Source organism: Prosopis cineraria, unplaced genomic scaffold, assembly GCF_029017545.1.
Source record: "Prosopis cineraria cultivar Desert tree isolate PC_DT_omini unplaced genomic scaffold, ASM2901754v1 PC13, whole genome shotgun sequence".
NCBI classification, from domain to species: domain Eukaryota; kingdom Viridiplantae; phylum Streptophyta; class Magnoliopsida; order Fabales; family Fabaceae; genus Prosopis; species Prosopis cineraria.
In genome coordinates this window covers 11,800,583-11,806,582 of record NW_026555344.1, presented here as the reverse complement: position 1 = coordinate 11,806,582, position 6,000 = coordinate 11,800,583, and positions in this window count along the sequence as shown.

The window sequence follows — 6,000 nt, the reverse complement described above, 5'->3', positions numbered from 1 at the left end:
CCCAAGAACAACTCTTTGAAGCTATATAAGTTGAACGACATACGATGGAATTTTTAGCATCTCAAGCTTTGTTCTCTGCTTCTTGTACCTTCTTATATCGATCAATTAGCCATTATAGTCAATCTTAGTCTGCTTTAATGGATTCTGTGAGATCACAGGACAGTCAAAATGGAGAGACCTGTGGTCCGTGTTGGCCATAGAAATGGAATTAGGGTTTCTCCTCACAGTCAGTAGACTCAGTACAGCAAGAAGGAGAATGAGAAAGGAGGTCGACGACACAGTGAAGTACTGTTGCCACTGCGTTCCTCATTGTCAGAGTTTTTTGCAGAGGTTAGTGTCTTTTTTTTCCTGTTTAAGCACATCACACGTGTCCTCAAATGATTTTGTGTTAATACATGCTTAAACACTGAAATAACTGATCCTGCTCGTCTTTTCACGTATATTAAGGATCATAACTTCATGCATGCAAATTAACTCTCTAATGCTGAAATAATAAAAGGCCTCCAATTTGATCAGTAGGAAACCCCACCAAACGCTTTAATCCCTTTGAAGTTGGGACAAGTGAATTTAGGTAAAGTTTTCTTTTCTTGTTTGTTTTTAGTAATTTTGCTCATTTTATTATTTTTTATAAAATATAAAATCTTCTCTTTCTTGAAATAGAATATTTCACAAAAATTCATCACCAATCTCAATTTTAGATGATTTAAATCCCCCAAACACAATGATTATTTTTTTTATCCAACACACGATTGATCTTTTGACATGCTTAGCGTAACGCACTTGGTCATTTATACATTAGTGTTTTAATTTGAGACACTTTTTATCTTTTTACTTTTACTAAAGGAATATAGAAATCTCAATTTCCGACTCTAAATATATCTAGCCTAAAAACCATATTCTTAACGTACCTTTTATTAATTTCAGACTCTTTCGCATAAGCCTCGTGTAATAATTTTTTTATATTGCAACTAATAATTATTCATTTATGTTATTTTAATAGTCTACACACACACATATTCTAAGGAAATGGCTTTTGATATGAAGTTCAATCATATCATTGAAGGCCGGTCTTCTTCTAAATACAAAGAGATGTGTTCTTAATAGTAGGCTTCAATTAATTAAAAACGACAGGATCTCCATTTTTGTGTCTTCTTCAATGTCTGTATAGGTTTCAAAAATAATAAACACATTTGTGTATAAAAGGAAGTTGTGCATTAAGATAAAATTTCAGAATATGAATATGTATTAGATTATATATGCGTTGAAACTGATAAATTATTTAATCTGTATGCCTACTCTTGTTGTATATATACGCCATTATTGAAGCTCGAACGAGTTCATGTCTACGATCCCAACCCACGCAGTGTTCATAATTCTGAACCCTCTAATGGTGGATCTGCTACAACTGGATTACCAGAACAAGAAAATGAGCCCTTTCGAGACTCACGCACCGACCATGTGGATCTTCTCGTCGCCACTTGCATGCACTGTCTAGGGCTTGCTTTTGAGATGAAGATCCAGACCTCAGCTAGTTCTCTCTCTTCTGCAGAATCTTCACCAACCTTATCTCTCTCTCTCGGAGCTCTCTCCTCCATCGCCCTGCCTCCACCTTCCTCCCGCCGGCTCTCGGCTGGGTTTGCCTTGGCTTGTGGACACTCTTGCCCTTCCTTGTGGGATTTCCATTGCTTGTTTCTGCTCTGAAATGGTTCTGTGAAAAAGCAATGGAGGTTGTGAAATGCTTCAGTGTAGAGAAGCTTTGTCTTCCAAAGTAATATATATATTCATGTTGAACTCCTATGATCCATTTGGGCTTGATCTTTATGAATCTAGATCATTATAATGTTGCTCCACTAGATATAATAAATTGTTGGGAGGGATTTGGATTTATTAAGACAGGGATATAAATTCGATCAGAGACCATATGCATAAGAGTTCATTTTAACTGTCCATTTAATGAAATGGAAAATTTGAATTTGTGCAATTTATATTGTTTATTCTCATTATTTCTTACTAAATATGCCTTTTTACTGAATTTAAATCTATTTTTAATTAGGAGTATACAAATTGACGCAAAATGAAGTACTATTAATTATCTTAATAAAACAAAAAGTGGTACTGTTAATTACGAATATTTATTTTCTTTTTTCTTTCCCCAATAAAAAATTGCGTGATATTTTAATGCAATTAATTATACTAGTATTAACTATTCAATAATGTTAATAAATGATTATAAAACGTATAATTTTATTCAATAATCAAATAATGTAACTTATATACTATTGGACTGCATGCTTTATACGGAGACAAACACACACACACACGCACGCACGCACGCACAGATAGATAGATACAAAGATAGATAGTTTGGTGAATGTCTCAAATCCTTTCATCCCATAAGTATCTCAGTTGACAGTACTAAAGAGATTTTCAATTCAATTGAACAATTGCCGAGATATTAATACAATATAATTGTTTCATTTATTTTTGGTCAAGTATGGATTTTGAAATTTCAAAAATGTAGTGTGGACAATTACTGAGTGAGAAGATTTTAAGACACTCATGAAATCCAAAATCTGTAGCGCTTTAGCACCATGGAACAAAAATTGTGTCTAATTTCGTGGAAGTTTACTTTAAGGATGAAAGAAAATTCAATAATTTATTATTTTCCTTTGTACACTTTTCGTACTCATAACATCTCATATATAACACACACATGTTTTCATTACGGTGTGAAACTACTCTAATCTAGTTAGAATAAAAATAAACATAAAATTTCCAAAATCCTAAACTACTTAGCTATTTGACCACCTAAAAGAAAAACATGGCTTTTGACTGAATTATTTCTATATCTTTGAAAATCCCAAGTCCACCGAAGTTTTAAAGAGTCATAAGCATTTGAGTTGACTTAAGTTATATAGTTAACTTCTTTTTTGGATTAAGACACCTTTAATCACCTCACCAGGAAAAAGAATTAAGTCATCAGTTTTAATTTGTCTGAACAATAAAATAAGTTTATGATTTTACCTATATTTAAATGGAGAGTTTTCAAATTTGACATTAGGGATAATATTAAAAAAAACTTAATTAGTACCTACTAAATGACTTATAATAAAGATTATTCATATCTTTTCAAATGGTGTCTTACAATAAGAACATTATGGTGAGTTCTTTATTTCTCTTATGTTTGGTAATTAAGCTTTGCGAGTAGTCAAAATTACCGAATAGAATCACGCAGATCTTTGACTGGACATTACTGTACATTGCTACAATAATAATACAAACCACTAAATTAATGAACCATGTGTCAGCTTGCATTCATCATCGCCTACTTTCTTGTTTTATATCGTTAGGTACGTGCTAAAAAATTTTCGAAAGGGTTGATATGAGACACAAACACACACACACAATGTGCCACACCACAAAAGAAAATTAGAAGTCGAATAATCGATTGACGCAAACACACACACACACACACAAACTGAGATGAGATACGTCAACATTTTCAACATAAGAGTTTAACTTTGCAATCTCATTCATATGAAATCACATTAATAGAAAAGAAGAGTAGTTGTAGCGTTATTAATTAAAGCCGTGGAAAGTGAGGTGTCCTCAGGAAGTTGAGATAATTAGGTGCTTTAAAAATGATTTGAATTCGGTGAATGATTTAAATCCATTCACTTATTGAGTGTTTCAGTTATAATTATTAGATTTCATCAATACTTAAAAATTATTAAAATATATATTTTCTCAAAATAAAATTTAAAACAATCCTCATGATAACACTCTTCACACATGTTCTCCCTAAAAGTTTGAGATTTAGTGCTTTACAGGTATCATATGACAAAATCTTTGACAAACTATTTGCTTAAATTGAATTATTGTTATTAGCAAGTAGATTTCTGTCGCTCATTATATCCAAATACAAAAGTGGATTTGTCCCAATGACTCGATGAACTTGGCATCTTCAAGCTCTCATTCAACTTAATTAGAGGACTAATAATCATTGCTAATACGATCGCTATTATATCAAGCTGCACCAAATATCAGGTATGTCACTGTAGTGCGAACGTGTTTGTGCCGTCAATCTTTATGTTTATTTTTATGAGCTAAAAGAGAGAATGATAGTTACGTCCCACAAGAATGAATTAATAACAGTTAGGACCTCGACAAAACTTTTTATGAAATGAATTATAAATATTAATTTAAATAGTTATAAATAAAATTTTTTGTTATAATTTAAGAGTTACATTTGATATTTAAATATTTATTTGTAATTGAAACCCCTAAATTTATAATAATCTTAATCGATATTTTTAACTTATTTTTTAAAAATTTTTATCAGAAACTTAACTATTATCAATTTAGTATTTTGGGACCTAATTATCATTCTCCGGCACTGAAATTATTAATCATAAAATAAAGTAATAACCAACTATTAGGGTGCTATATATTAACATGTAATTAAGGTACCTAATCCTTTGAGATATATAATATCATTTCTTAATATTGTAGTGTTATATCTTGTGGCTTAGAGAGGGGGGAAAATTATTCTAATAAAGTTTCGGATGTCGTTTGGCACACCTAATCTCAAATTAAAGTGCTTGCATTAAATTATTGGTTCATGCTTTCCATGGTTTACTTCAGGTTTAGGTATGAAATAAAATCCATTAATTGATGATTACCCTTTACACACTTTTCTCCCATGAAAAGGAAAAAAGTGAATAATTAGAATTTTTTTAAATTTGTTAGGACAAAAAATACGTACAACATAACCAAATTAAAATCATAATGAACCACTTGAGGACCATCTAAAACCCAGTCCAGTAACATCACTATCTTTTAGTATAAGAATGGAAAGTTTCAGCACCACCGAAGATTAAATGTATTGATCATGATGACTTGAAAAGTTATTCGGGAAAAAAACATGAATTTTGACTGCCTTACTTCCATATCTTTGAAAATCCCTTATTGACTACATGTTCAAAGGCTTACATATAAGCATTTTTTAAGTTGACTACTTGAGCTTGTTAATTAGCTACTTTCTCTAGAGTTTGGTAAAATCACCAAATAGAATCAGGCCCAATCTTTGACTGGCCATTTATGTACTGCTTCAATATATAATATCTTGCTGGTAAAATTAATGAGCCATGTGTCAGCTAGCATTCATCCTCTGCTTCTTTTGGTGTCAGGTATTAAAGATTTAAATTCAAGGAGATAATGCTACTCTTCCTGTTATATTCTTATCAATAACTGAGCATACAATTCTCAACCAATCAACTAACTACATTTAATACGATCATATTAGAAGAATTAGAAGGAATTTCAATATTATATTAATTATATTTTTTTTTTTACCTTTATGTGTAGAAACCTTAAACGATAGATCAAAAGAAAATGGAAGAAATATATAAAAGGGACTGTGGCGCATGCGATTTGTAATACTCCAACAAAAGAAAATTTTGCGGCTGAATCAATTGACGATCACTACGTGGCATCCTAGTTGAATATCACTTTTGCTCTCCAAGTATATATTGGCTTAGGGGCACATGCTGTCTTAAACTTGATTTTGGATTATTTTCCCTTTTAAATGTTAAAAAACCTAATCCCATGTGTCCTATCATTCATATGTCATAGATGTCAATTTAAGCCAATAGGTCCTCTGCTTGTGTGCTTTTTGCATCCAATTCGATCCCTTATCGGAAATTTAAAAAAAAAAATAAGAAAATCACTCTAAAGTCCTATGAAAGCACTTAAAATATAGTAAGGTCCCATGAATTCAAGAAACAACTGCTAGGTCCCTAGGGACTTAAGGATGAATAAGTCTGAAAATAAAATTACCCATTTGTCCTCCAACATTAAAAAGGAGATTTTGCTAATGCACGCACGTCTCACGAAACCTATGATCGGCAATAATGAAGATTGCTGTATATCCATGATTGTTGATCACGATAGGATAATTTTCACCTCCTTATATCCATGATTATCACCCTTGTCTTCATC